We start from the raw sequence: 15,093 nt of genomic DNA, 5'->3' as shown, positions 1-15,093 counted from the left end.
TAAACCTCCCTCAGCCGCTGAAAGGCACACTCTCAGCAAATGTATCCAGAATCTGAAAGATCTAAATTATATATGCACCGTTTCCCTCTCCTGTTTTCCAAAAAAGCAGCTGGTGGCTCAAACAATAAAGAATCTGCCTGCAATACAGGAGACCTGGGTTCAATCCCTGGGTCGGGAAGATCCCCTGGAGGAGGAAATGACAACCTACGCCAGTGTTCTTGCCTGGAGAATTCCATGGACCGAGGAGCCTCGAGAGCTATAGTCCATGGGGTTGCAGAGAGTTGGACACGACTGTTGTTTTTTAACTGTTGGTGTTTTCAGATAAAATGAAGAAAGGAAACATTTTGATTGAGTGGGGAAATCCATGGAGTCTAAGAAAAGAGGAGCTTTTCCGGACATGAGTGCCCTTTGGCATGTGTGAATTAATTTTGATTTACTTATTATTTTGGTCGAGCGGTACTGGCTGCGGGATCCTAGTTCCCTGACCAGGGATCGAACTCATGTCCCGTGGCCAGGGACGCACAGAGTCCTAACCACTGGACCACGAGGGAAGTCCTCCCTTTAATCTTTGTAATGATTTTGTGGCTTATGAGCAAAACTGGGCACACACAATCCATGTGAGAAGTTGTCAGATGCTGTGTACAGATGTCACCAACGTGTTCTGTACTATCTGGGCTTTCTAAAAAATGTGGTTTTGAGTGTCAAGACTCTTGAGAGTCCCTTGGATGGAAGGGGATCCAACCTGTCCATCCTAAAGGAAATCAATCTTGAATATTCATTGGAAGGACTGATGTTGAAGCTGAAACTCCAATGCTTTGGCCACCTGCTGCGAAGAACTGACCCACTAGAAAAGACCCCGATGCTGGGAAAGATTGAAGGCGGGAGGAGAAGGGGACGACAGAGGATGAGATGGTTGGATGACATCACCGACTCAATGGACATGAGTTTGAGTGAACTGTGGGAGATGGTGATGGACAGGGAGGCCTGGCGTGCTGCGGTCCATGGGGCTGCAAGGAGTCGGACATGACTGAGCTATTGAACAACAAGCTTTATCAAGCCATTGATGTAAAGACACAGCCTCCTTCAGAAGAGAGACACTGTCTTTCTGAAATCTCCTATCTGGGCGTTTGCCCAGAACTTGTCCTCTGGACCCCAGTGTTCCATCTGTCCAGGTGGCAGGAAGCCCTTGACCGCCAGAGTCCTTCAAAGCTCTCTCAGAATTGTCAGCCTGGCGGCACCGTCTTGCCAACAACCAGGCAACAGAGAAGCTCGTCAGAAGCTGGGTTACTGAGTTTGTCCGGTGGTCCAGGGGTGAGGAATCGGCCTGCAAGTGCAGGGGACACGGGTTCGATCCCTGGTCCAGGGGAGATTCCACACGCCACCGGGCAACTAAGCGCGTGGGCCATATGGAGCCCGAGAGATACGCCCACTGAAGCCGGGGCACCTACAGCCCGTGTCCCAAACAGAAGCCGCTGCACTGAGAAGCCCGCTGGTCACAAGAGGGGAAGCCCACATGCACCCAGGAAGACCCAGCACAGCCAAACATAAGGTAAAAAAATAAATAAATAAAAGAGAGATGACTTATTTGTTCCGACGGGAAGCGCCCCATGCTTTTCTCGCTAACCAGGTGGAATCGAGACCCTACCCGATACTGTCTCTTTCCTTCCCCTGCCCGTCACCCCTGAAATGTTTGGGGGTGTCGCGTGGGGTAGCCTGTGAGGTCAGCTTCACACAAATGGATTTTTAAATGTTTCAGGTGTTTCCAGCCCAGGAAGGAGCCGGGGCGTGGAGCCCAGGGGAAAAAAAAATGACAAATTAACAATCTGTTCTATTTTTGTCTCCTTTAGAGTACTTTCCCCCCAAAAATTGTAGGCTGAACTCCAGGCTTTTTTTTTTTTAAGGAAGCTGTGTCTAGAGGCTTTGCCAGAAAAGTCCTCTAGATGGCTTCTGTCGGACCTTGAGGCCGGATGTTTGCAGGTTTGGGGAGGAGGACTTTGGGGTAAACAATCGGTCTGGAATGCAGGAGACCTGGGTTCCATCCCCGGGTGGGGAAGATCCCCTGGAGGAGGGCATGCCAACCCACTCCAGGGTTCTTGCCTGGAGAATCCCAGGGACAGAGGAGGAGCCTGGCGGGCTGCAGTCCATGGGGTCACAGAGAGTCAGACACGGATGAGCGGCCAACACTTTCATTCACCTTCCCCTCAGTGGTGGGGAGTTCTCGGCAAACAGCTGACCACATGCACCCACCTGCAGGGGCGGCTGTGGCCAGGTTAGGTTGGCCATGGCGTGGAACCTTCTTAATGCATCAAACAGCCTGTTCCTAGACACTCCCCCCACCCCCATACCCAGGACCCAAAAGCACTTTCACAGGAAACCATGCATCTCACAGACATTGGTTGGGGTGCTTATCTGCGGGCAGATACTGAACTCCATTAAGAGTTTGTGAAATAGTCAGACACAGTTTAGTCCACCCATGTTTAAAAGTCAGGCGGGCAAGCGTGTTTTAAAAACATGCAGGTCACATTGGGCAGACTGGCAGCCTGGATGGGAGGGGAGTTTGGGGGAGAATGGATACATGTATATGGATGGCTGAGTCCCTTCACCTTCCACCTGAAACAATCACAACATCCTTCATCAGCCATAGTCTAATAGATAACAAAGTTGTTTCTTTTAAAGGCTGTAGTTGATCCATATACATTATTGATACTATGTATAAAATAGATATCTAAAGAGAACCTGCTCTCCAGCTCAGGGAACTCTGCTCAATACTCTGTAATAACCTTATGGTCACCAGGGGGAAGGATGGGGGAAGGGATAGTCAGGGAGTCTGGGATGGACGTGGACACCCTGCTGGATTTACCATGGAGAACCAGCAAGGACCTGCTGGACAGCACAGGGAACTGTGCTCAATACTCTGTGATAACCTGATGGTCACCAGGGGGAAGGATGGGGGAAGGGACAGTCAGGGAGTCTGGGATGGACATGGACACACTGCTGTATTTACCATGGAGAACCAGCAAGGACCCGCTGGACAGCACAGGGAACTCTGCTAAATGCTCTGTGATAACCTGATGGTCACCAGGGGGAAGGATGGGGGAAGGGATAGTCAGGGAGTCTGGGATGGACATGGACACACTGCTGTGTTTAACACGGAGAACCAGCAAGGACCTGCTGGACAGCACAGAGAACTCTGCTCATTACTCTGTAATAACCTGATGGTCACCAGGGGGAAGGATGGGGGAAGGGATAGTCAGGGAGTCTGGGATAGACATGGACACACTGCTGGATTTAACATGGAGAACCAGCAAGGACCTGCTGTCCAGCCCAGGGAACTCTGCTCAATGTCACGTGGCAGCCGGGATGGGAGGGGAGTCTGGGGGAAAGTGGATGCGTGTACATGTGTGGCTGAGGCCCTTTGCTGTCCAGCTGAAACCATCACAGTATAGATAATCAGCTATACCCCAATACAAAATAAAAAGTTAAAAAAAAATGGGCATGTGGGTATAGATATTCCATGCTCACGCACCTCAATAGATAGTCCACGGTCACTCACCTCACTCGCATGAAAATCTCTCTACTTTGAGACTGCATCGGCTGTGGACAACCCTCAGGATCGGTCCAATGTTCATTTTCTGGCTGTATCGTCGGTTTTTCCGGGAGACACACAACTGCTGTTGGTCTGCATGAATGAAGTGTAAAACCCTCAGTGTTTGTAAACTCTGGGGCCGCTACCTACTCTCCCAGGGAGGCAGGAATCTGTCCTTTTGAAAATAACTTTAAAATACGTGCATGAAGTACCAACATCACGACGATGCTTTATGACTTCACTTGTTATGACTTTTGCTATTTTTCTCTTAAAGGGAAAGGTGTGTAAGGTTCCAGTGTGTGGCATGCATGGAACCATTCCTGGAACCCTCAAAGAGCGGCCCAGGACCCAGCAATGTCCAGGTGAAGCATCTTTAGAGACACGTCTGTGTTCAGGATGCCCTAAGAGCTTTCCCGCTCTGGGCTGGAATGTATTAGGCACTGCGCTTGTGATTCTGGAGAAGGGAACAGCAACCCACTCCAGGATTCTTGCTGGAGAACCCCACAGACAGAGAAGCCTGGCGGGCTACAGTCCACGGGGTCGCAGAGGGTCGGACACGACTGAGCGACTGACTTGAGTTTCTTTCGGGGGATTCTTTTCCCAGCGATCGCCCCCACTTGTCAGGCGTCAGAAGGGCCAAGATGATGCTGATGATCTCGGTGACTGACTGACATCCAAGGGTAGCAGTCCGCAGGCCGGAGGGGTCAGGAGTCCCTCGTGGTCAGAGAGCGGGGTGGCATGGGGCGGGGAACACTGATGCCCCGCGAAGGCGCAGAGGGTTCCTCCACCCAGAACTGTCACTTCGGGCGCTGCCAAGGCGCCTGGGAATCAGGTCGGTCGGAAGCACGCCTGCCACAGGGCCCCGAAATGAAGAGGGAGAAATTAGAGCAATTATCCGTCCTAACGAGCCCCGCATCTCTTGTGTTGTCATTCATGAGGTACAAAATATGCAGCCCGGATTTTCTGCCTGTGGCGTTTTCTTAAACAGGATTTCACAGGCAAATAAAAATAGATCCCAACGAAAAGGATTGTTTGGGGGAAGCTTTCGGATGTGGGAGGCAGGGCAGAGGAGGTTTTCAAACAGCGTGGAGAGAGACGGGGAGGGTGGGCATGGTTTCCACGACTCTGAGCTCCCCCCGTGCCATTTCCAAGCACCGGCAGAAGCAGTTTTTGTCTGCGGACAGTCTCTGCGTCTCGCAGGGGGCCAGCCGGGGCCCGCCACGTGTGTTCTCGGCCACGCGGGGGTCAGCACACTGCTTCCGCCTGACTCTGCCTCAGCTGTCTCTTTGTCCAGCCGCCAGTGGGTCAGCGGGGATGGCTGTCACCGCCCCTGTCATTTCATCAAGCTCTGAGATTGTCAGCCGTGACTTAGGAGATGGTGGGATTTTTGTTGTTGTTGTTAAAACTTTTTATTTCGTATTGGGCTCTAGGCAATTAACAACCGTGCCATGGTTACAGATGGACAGCAAAGGGACTCAGTCATCCATAAACGTGTATCCCTTCTCCCCCAAACTCCCCTCCCATCCCGGCTGCTACATGACATCGAGCAGAGTTCCCTGGGCTGGACAGCAGGTCCTTGCTGGTTCTCCATGTTAAATCCAGCAGTGTGTCCATGTCCATCCCAGACTCCCTGACTATCCCTTCCCCCATCCTTCCCCCTGGTGACCATCAGTTATTACAGAGTATTGAGCAGAGTTCCCTGTGCTGTCCAGCAGGTCCTTGCTGGTTCTCCACGTTAAATCCAGCAGTGTGTCCATGTCCATCCCAGACTCCCTGACTATCCCTTCCCCCATCCTTCCCCCTGGTGACCATAAGGTTATTACAGAGTATTGAGCAGAGTTCCCTGGGCTGTCCAGCAGGTCCTTGCTGGTTCTCCATGTTAAATCCAGCAGTGTGTCCATGTCCATCCCAGACTCCCTGACTATCCCTTCCCCCATCCTTCCCCCTGGTGACCATAACGTTATTACAGAGTATTGAGCAGACTTCCCTGTGCTGTCCAGCAGGTCCTTGCTGGTTCTCCATGGTAAATCCAGCAGTGTGTCCATGTCCATCCCAGACTCCCTGACTATCCCTTCCCCCATCCATCCTCCACCTCTGCAACCATAAGTTCCTTCTCTAAGTCTGTGAGTCTCTTTCTGGTTTGTACGTTAAGTTCATTGGTATCATTTCTTTTTAGACTCCCCATGTAAGGGATGTCATAACAATATTTCTTCTCTGTCTGACTTCATGGCAAAACTGGATTAGGGGGAGATGGCTATGTAAACAACATGTTGAAGAGTTTATTGAAACTGAGAAGTTCTCACATGCGACAAGTTGAACAGAAACACTCAAGTCCCTCAGCTGCTTCGGCCACTCTGCTGTTGCCGTTGCTCAGTCGTGTCCGACTCTCTGCGACCCCGTGGACTGCAGCACGCCAGGCCTCCGTGTCCATCACCAACTCCCGGATTTTATTCAAACTCATGTCCATCGAGTCGGTGATGCCATCCAACCATCTCATCCTCTGTCACCCCCTTCTCCTCCCGCCTTCAGTCTTTCCCAGCACCAGGGTCTTTTGCAATGGGTCAGCTCTTCGCATCAGGCAGCTGGAGTATTGGAGCTTCAGCGTCAGCCTCGGTCCTTCCACTCTGCTCAGCACAGACTGCATGACCTTCAGGGTGACTTGCTGGTGGATTTAAAAATAGGAAGAGGCTCAGAACCCATCCCCGGCCTGCAAAGCACCTGTTGCTTATAGCGCGAGCTGCTTTTGACTTGATGATATCATCGGTCAGGGGGCAAATCGCAGAATGGCTGAGCAGACGGAATAGAGCAAAACAACGGGAAGGATCCTTTCGTGAATAAAGAGCTGTGATTCTCAAAGTGTATTTCTGAGAATCGCTTTAAAGTGTCCCGGGGAGGCAACGATTCCTGTTTCTCGCCTGTCGCCTTGGTTACCCCTGCCCTACGCCCTGCATTCATCTGCGTCTCTTCCTATAACCCCAGATTCTGCTGAGTCACCGAGCTTGCCCCGAGGGAACACTGACGCCCATCTCCCCTGTCTGCACTTGGGGCTTCGTGCTAACCGCCAGCTTCCCTCAAGACAGGGCCCCCGCTAAGGTCACATCTGGCCTGAGGGCCAGTCTTCCCCTTCCCCAAGTTGAGAAAAACAAAAGAAAAATCCTTCCTGTCTTTCTTGCCTAAAATGTAGGCAATTAGCACACGTTTCCACTTGCAGGAATTTGGTATTTCTTTTGCAAGGAGGAGAGAATGCTTTTGAGATGAGGGGTGTCTGTCTGCCTCTGGGGTGGGTGAGTTTGCAGTTGGTGCCTAAAGACTCTTTGCTAAAGAGTCTTCTGGGGAATTCCCTGGTGGTGCAGTGGTTAGGGCGCAGTGGTCTCCCTGCTGAGGGCCCAAGTTCAAACCCTGGTCAGGGAACTAAGATCCCGCAGGCTGCAAGGCCAAAAATAAATGAAATAAAGTGAGATGAAATAAAATAGTCTTCTGGCATTTGGGACACATGAAAAGATAATACAGAACTGGTACTGAAAGTTGGACTATAAAAGAAAGCTGAGTGCCCAAGATCTGATGCTTTTGAACTGTGGTGTTGGAGAAGACTCTTGAGAGTCCCTTGGACAGCAAGGAGATCCAACCAGTCCATCCTAAAGGAAATCAGTCCTGAATATTCATTGGAAGGACTGATGCTGAAGCTGAAGCTCCAATCCTTTGGCCACCTCATGCAAAGAGCTGACTCATTGGGAAAGACCCTGATGCTGGGAAAGATTGAGGGCAGGAGGAGAAGGGGACGACAGAGGATGGGATGGTTGGATGGCATCACCGACTCGATGGACATGAGTTTGAGCAAGCTCCGGGAGTTGGTGATGGACAGGGAGGCCTGGGGAGCTGCAGTCCGTGAGGTCACAAAGAGTTGGACACGACTGAGCGACTGAACTGACCTAGTAAAAGGTCTTCAAAGTGTTGAGTATGTGAGGGGGGAAAAGAGTTGAAAAAATGTGTGGCTAAAACCACCTCTCCCATATTCTTGTATGAACTTCTCTAAAACCTGCAGAAGCAAGTCTGGGCATGTAGGAAGGACTGGATCCATCTTTCCCACGTCTGGTTAGAGATTCATAGATTTTTCCCTTCTTTTTTTTTTTCCTATTAATGTGTGGCGTGCCTTGGTTAACTTTCAAATATTAACCCAACCTTGCATTTCTGGGATAAACCACTTTGGCCATGGTCTGTCATCCCTTTAAATGTATATACTTTTGAATTCGATTTGCTGGTATTTTGTTAAGGATTTCTGTATCTGATTCTGTATATTGGTCTGTAATTCTGTTTTTTCGTAACATCTCTGTCTGAATTTGTGTTCAGAGTGATTCAAGCCTCATGGAACAGGTGAGGCATTGTCCCGTCTGCATTATCATGGAAAGAGTCTGTGAAGGTCATTTTTCTTCCCTGTGGTAGACTTCACAAGGCGGTGTGGGCCTGGAGATTCCTTTATGGCCACGCTATTAATTATAATGCCAATGTCTTTATGGTATCTATCTATTCATATATGACTACTCATGTTTTCTACTTTTCCTTCTGTTAGCTTTGGTTATTTACATCTTTCAAGGGATGTATTTCACCTTAGTGATTGAGTTCATTAGTAAAAATGCTGATAATGTTCCCTTGTGTTCCTTTTTCTAAAAAAATTTTTTTTTATTGGTTTATAGTTAATTTACAATGTTGTGTTGGTTTCTGCTATATGGCAAAGTGAATCAGTTTTATATATATATATATATCAACTCTATTTAAGGTTATTTTTCCAGGTAGATCATTACAGAGTATTGACTAGAGTTCCCCGTGCTATACAGTAGGTCCTTATTCAATTCAGTTCAGTCGCTCAGTCGTGTCCCACCCTCTGTGACCCCGTGGACTGCAGCACGCCAGGCCTCCCTGTCCATCACCAACTCCCAGAGCTTGGTCAAACTCATGTCCATCGAGTCGGTGATGCCATCCAACCATCTCATCCTCTGTCTTCCCCTTCTCCTCCTGCCTTCAATCTTTCCCAGCATCAGGGTCTTTTCCAATGAGTCGGCTCTTCGCATTGGGTGGTCAAAGTATTGGAGTTTCAGCTTCAGCATCAGTCCTTCCAATGAACACTCAGGACTGATTTCCTTTAGGATGGACTGATTGGATCTCCTTGCAGTCCAAGGACCTCTCGAGTCTTCTCCAACACCACAGCTCAAAAGCATCAAATCTTGGGCGCTCAGCTTTCTTTATAGTCCAACTCTCCCATCCATACCTGACTACTGGAAACACCACAGCTTTGACCAGACAGACCTTTGCCAGGGAATGCCTCTGCTTCTTAATATGCTGTCTCGGTTGCTCATAGCTTTTCTCCCAAGGAGCGAGCGTCTTAGTTTCATGGCCGCAGTCACCATCTGCAGTGATTTTGGAGCCCAAGAAAATAGAGTCTGTCACCATTTCCATTGTTTCCCTGTCTTTTTGCCATGAAGTGATGGGACCAGATATCATGATCTTAGGTTTTTGAATGTTGAGTTTTAAGCCCGCCTTTTCACTCTCCTCTTTCACTGTCATCACGCAGTCCTTACTAGGCATCTATTCTGTACGTACTACGGTGCATATGTCAATCCCAATCTAAAAAATATACCACCATCTCTTAATCTCTGCTGACCGTAAGTTTGTTTCCTATACCTGTGACTCTACTTCTGTTGTGCAACGAAGTTCATTTGTAGTGCTTTTTAGCGTCCACATAAAACTGACATCACATGACATTTGTCTTTCTCTGTCTGACTTACTTTACTTTGCAGGGCAAAGTCTAGGTCCATCCATGTAACATTTCATTCTTTTTCCTGGATGCGTAGTACTCCACTGTATACATGTACTACATCTTATTTATAGAACTCAAAGAATACACACACACACACACACACACACACACACACACACACAAAGCATCTTCTCATAAAAGGCTTGGTCAAATGTGCAGCCCTGTAATCTCTCCAGAGGGAGGAGACAGCCCTGGCCTCTGAGCCCCGTCCTGTCTTTTGCCAGTTGTGCTTGAAGCCTTGAAAGTGAAAGTCGCTCAGTCATATCTGACTCTTCATAGTCCCTGGGATTCTCCAGGCCAGAATACTGGAGTGGGCAGCCTTTCCCTTCTCCAGGAGATCTTCCCAACCCAGGGATGGAAACTAGGGATCGCACACTGCAGGTGGATTCTTTACCAACTGCGCGCCTTGGGGTGCTCTTGGAGGGGGCTCCCCTCCTCTGACCTGCAAGCAGACAGAACAAACCCCGGCATCAGGAAGACAGAATCCAGGTGTTGGTGCCAAGAGGGGGAACCTGGGACGGTCCTATCCAGCAAGGTGCCCTGAAGCCACAGGGACCCAAACTATCCCCTTCTGCTCTGCCCTAGGGCATCCATCTTCACCTGCACGCCCCAAAGCCTGCCTTTCTGATCCTCGCACAAGCCCCAGGAGTCCTGGGAAGTGCAGGGCAATTTAGAATTGGAGGCGGTGGTGATGGCAGGGTGGGGATGGCTTTCCCCTGTCCACATTCCTCTAGCCACTCCCCCGATCTCCTTCCCTCACACCATCACAGCGACAGCGGAGAGGAGGAGGAACAGACTGAGGGGCCACGAGCCAGCTCCAGGGCCACATCAGTGCTGCAGTGCTGAGCCTTTCGAGCCGGGGGCCTGGCACAGACGGAGGGAGTGAGTGAGTGAGTGCCGCTCAGTCGTGCCCGACGCTCTGCAACCCCTTGGACTGTAGCCCAGCAGGTTCCTCTGTCCACGGGATTCTCCCCGCAAAAATACTGGAGCGTGTTGCCATTTCCAAGAATGAATAAATGAATGAGTGCATGAATGAATGAGTGAATAAATAGATGAGTGAACAGATGAATAAATAAGTGTAGGAATGAATGAATGATTGAGTGAATGAATAAAATGAATGAGTGCATGAATGAATGAGTGAATAAATAGATGAGTGAACAGATGAATAAGTGTAGGAATGAATGATTGAGTGAATGAATAAAATGAATGAGTGAATTAATGAATGAGTGCATAAATGAGTGAGTGAATAAATGAGTGCATAAATGAGTGAGTGAATAGATGAATAAGTGTAGGAATGAATGAATTCCTGAGTGAATGAATGAATGAGTGAATGAATGAATGACTGAATAAATGCATGAGTGCGAATAAATTCCTGAGTGAGTGAATAAATGAATGAGTGAATGAATAAATGAATAAGTGAACAGATGAATAAATAAATGCAGGAATGAGTGAATGAATGAATGAGTGAATAAATTCCTGAGTGAATAAATGAATGAATGAGTGAAGAAATGAATGAGTGAATGAATAAATAGATGAGTGAGCAGATGAACAAATAAGTAAGTGCAGGAATAAATGAGTGAAGAAATGAATGAGTGAATGGATGAATAAGTGCAGGAATGAATGAATGAGAATAAATGAATGAGTGAACAGATGAATAAATAAGTGCAGGAATAAATGAATGAGAATAAATGAATGAGTGAACAGATGAATAAATAAGTGCAGGAATAAATGAGTGAATGAATGAATCAGTGAATGAATGAATGAATAAACGAACGAGTGATAAACGAGGCAGCCCAGGGCAGGCGTTTGCTTGCAACAGGGGGAAAGCCCAGCTCGGCACACACCCTCCTGGCCTGCAAGAGCCCCGTGTTGGGGGCGGGGGCGGTTAGGGACCCGGGTGCGGCTGGGGCCCAGGCCTGCAAGGCGGCGTTTTCGGCCCAGTGGGCCAGCCTGCGGGTGCCCTGATCCCGGACAGAAGGGCCACCCTCCGTCCCTTCCCTCCTCCGCCCCCGGGGCCCCTCCCTCCCCCCCCTCCCACCAGCCCCGCCCACGGCCCGGCCCTCCCCCGCCTCTGCGCCCCTCCCGCGCGGCCAGCGCCGGAGGGGAGGGGTCCCCCCGCCCAGGTGGGCTCCTGGCTGGCGTCCAGCGGGCGCTCAGGCCTCTAGCCCGGGGCTTCGCCGCAGGCCAGGAGGCTGAGCTGCGCTGGAGAGGCGCGCGGCCCACGGGCAGTCTCTCTCCCCTCCCGTCGGGGGGCCGCCACCCTCCCCTCCGCCCTCTGACCCGGCCTGTGCCTCTGCTCCGCAATTAGCAGGGCCCCCCCAAATCTCCGACCCTGCTGCTCGAGGCTCGTCCCTTCCCCGCTGGCCTCCAACCCGCTCCACCCACCCCCGCGATGGCCGGCAGGTTCCCCAGTCCCGCCGGGAGTGCAGGGGCCTGGCCGGGAGAGGCCCGCCCGGGACCCTCCACAGGAAACCCTGGGCGCTCAGCACAGGCTTCTCATTAGTGGGGTGTGGGGGGCGCATGCACGGGCCGCACTCCTCCAGGGAGGGAAACCTGGGGCTGGGAGAAGCTGGTGCAAGTTCTGTCCAAAGTCAGTCGGTCCGACTCTGCAACCACACGGACTGGAGCCCGCCAGGCTCCTCTGTCCATGGGCTTCTCCAGGCCAGAATGCTGCAGTGGGTAGCCTCTCTCTCCTCCGGGGGATCTTCCCGACCCAGGGATGGAACCCAGGTCTCCCACACTGCGGGCAGATTCTTTACTGACTGAGCCCGCAGGGAAGCCGAACAGTACTGGAGTGGGCAGCCTGTCCCTTCTCCAGGGGAACCTTGCCCACCCAGGAATCCAGGCGGGGTCTCCTGCTTTGCAGGCGGGATTCTTTACCAACTGAGCCGCCAGGGAAACCCCGGGGCTGGGGTGACCAAAGATGGGAGAGCGGATCCAGCAGTCAGACCACTGGGGACGCACAGGTGTGTGTGTTGGGGGGGCAAGCTAGGTGACACCATAGGTTCTAGTACTTGAGTGTAGGGAGGACGGAGGAGCCCCTGGGGATGAGGGGGATGCACTGTGTAAGCATCACTGGTTCTAACACTGCACTCTGAGGGATGCTGGTAGGTGGCCTTGTGGATACACTGGGGCGGGGGCGGGGGGGGGGGGGGGCTCCTATGATGAGCGCGCCACTGGGGCCCACACCGTCTTGGGGGGAGAGACCCCAGCGCCCTGGCCGTCTGGCCAGAGGAGCTGTCTCTAGGGAGTGGGCAGTGGGCAGGGAGCGGTGGCCTGGTTCCCAGGGTATGGAGGCAGGATGTCTAGTTCCAACGTGGGCTCGGGAGGCAGAGGACAGGTGGGTCGTTTCTTCTGCACAAATTGGCCACTTAATTAGTTCCTGTCTCCTAGAGGGTGCTTGGCCGATGCCCAGCCCTCTGCTGACTCTCTGCGACCCCACGGACTCTAGGCCGCCAGGCTCCTCTGTCCGTGGGAATCTCCAGGCAAGAACACTGGAGTGAGTTGCCATGCCCTCCTCCAGGGGACCTTCCCCACCCAGGGATTGAACCCAGGTCTCCAGCACTGCAGGCGGATTCTCCAGCGTCTGAGCCACCAGGGCGACCTGGATCATTTTTCACGCAGGATCATCTGTGAGTCGATGGCCGCCGGGAAGAAGTCCGCTGGGAGGGCATGGACCCCCGGGGTTTGGGCCTCAGCAGGGCCACTCTGAGCTTTCCTCCCGGGCGGGTGTGACTCGCACTTTGCTAATCCCCTTTGCAAACTTTGTGGGCGTCCGGGGAGCCCTCCAAGGCTCCTCCTGCCGGCACTGGCGGGGCCGATGGGTGCCTCACGTTCGCGGGCACCTTGGGGGACGCCGCCGGCCGCAGAGCCGGGCTCCGGACAGGCAGGGCCCGCTGGGACATCGCCCGCGGCGCGCTCCGCCTGCGCCCCGGGAAGGGCCGGACCGGCCGTCCCCTCCTCGCCCGGAGGTTGCGAGACTTTTTTTTTTTCTCCTTCCAGCCTTCCGGCCAAAGCCGAGTTCTCTGGGACGGGGGTCCTTCTGCATTTTGAGGATGGAGAGAAAAGGCCGGACTTTTCTGAGCCGGTGTTTGGAGAGAGATGTTTGCAAAGCCCTCGGCGACCCGTGCGTAACGCCGGAGAAGCCAGCCCGGGTGAGGGCGCGGCGGCAGGAAAGAGGTAGGGCTTGCGTGGCCCGCGCCGAGGCCCTGGGCCACAACGGAGCGAAAACCGAACTCCACCACCCCGCCCGGAGGTGGCTTCTTGCAACATTAATTACCGCAGAAACGCCTGCCTGGGATCGCGTAATGTATTCATCGCGATGGAGAGGCGCTCATTGTTTGTGTAGCGGTGGTCTCCTGGAAGGGGAAAAAAAAAAAAAGGCCCTCTTTAGACGCCCTCCCCAGTACACTGCTTTGCTCCCCGAAAAAATAATGTTTTTCTTCAATAAAACGTAGAGGACCGGGCCTGTGATTAAATCTGAAAGGAAAGAGTTTTAATGTCCACCATATGTTTGCAAAGTACATGGCGAGGAAAAGAGAGAATTCCACTGAAAAGCAAACAGCATTTCCTCCTACAAAATATGTTGTTAAAATTGCCTTTTTTTTTTTTTTTTTTGCATAGAGGGTTATTTTAAAACACGTCCTGGCCCCAAGGTGGGATTTATAGCAAACGTGAGATGGAAAAAATATATATGCATATATATACATTTTGGGGTGTGTGTCTTTGGCAGCTCAGAGGCAGCCCACACTCCAAATGGGAGCCGGAAACCCACCCTGCTCCCTCTTGGCCTTTATTAATATTATAGATGTCGAATTTGTCGACAGGATCAATCTTATCCATTCACGAGCTGGATTAACAGAGCCCCGTTGTAATGAAAATCTATTAGCCTCCGGTTTGCAACACGGATGTTTGCGTCAATCAATAAACAGCCTACTGGAGAATACAAAAGCAGGTTTCTAAATTTGAAAGAGGTGGGGGGAGGAGGGAGATCCAGCTAAGAAAAGTGTGAAGACCTCTGTAAAATCAAGCCTCTCTGATCGATACTTATAAATAGTTAATGTGTGGGGAGGGGTCGGTTGTTGTTAAAAAAAGGAAAAAAGAAAAAAAAAAAAACCCTCACTCTTGGGTGAAAACCATCAACACCTCCACTTTGATAGAAATTGTCTTTTGAATTAGGGGCTGAGAAAGTGGGCCACGGAAGGGGCATTCCTTGAAAATTCCTGTTTCCGTGGGCAGCAAAGATGACCCTGGGGGTGGCCGGTGGGTCTGAAAGTTGCTGGGCTTTGGGGAGATGGAAGTGAGTGGGTGACTCCCACCGACCCTTCCGGGGGCGTGGAGGCCCCCCGCCCCCCCACCAGATGGCGGCCTCTTCTACTCCGCTCTTGAGAAGCTCACCACAGAAATTTCATTTCAAGTCAATCGGTTGGGGTCACAGGAGCTTCGTGTCCCTGGGCTGAACGTGAATACTCGGAGCCCTGCCCTGGAAGCCTCAGATAAACCAAATATGAAACGTCTGAATATTCATCACCTTCCCCCGCCCCACTGGCCTCCCAAATACAGGGAAACGGGCAGCTGTAGTTCATTAAGATCTACCTAATTCACATCGGGGAAAGTCAGATTATTCCCCAAGATCGAACGTGGTCAGGGTCCAGCTCCCGCAGTCCGCAGTCTGTCCCCGGGTCCACAGTGGTTG

General features: G+C 51.5%; 1 long non-coding RNA gene across 1 annotated transcript; it reads left to right on the top strand.

Moving 5' to 3' along the window:
• Positions 1–1,424: 1,424 nt before the first annotated feature.
• Positions 1,425–13,506, top strand: LOC122689621. Its single transcript, XR_006339862.1, has 3 exons — positions 1,425–1,549; positions 12,922–13,030; positions 13,401–13,506. It is a non-coding gene; the product is annotated as an uncharacterized LOC122689621 (long non-coding RNA).
• The last annotated feature ends 1,587 nt before the right edge of the window (positions 13,507–15,093 follow it).

Source organism: Cervus elaphus, chromosome X, assembly GCF_910594005.1.
Source record: "Cervus elaphus chromosome X, mCerEla1.1, whole genome shotgun sequence".
Lineage (NCBI taxonomy): Eukaryota > Metazoa > Chordata > Mammalia > Artiodactyla > Cervidae > Cervus > Cervus elaphus.
Note: the sequence above shows the minus strand (reverse complement) of the source record. Positions and strands in the feature narration are given on the sequence as shown.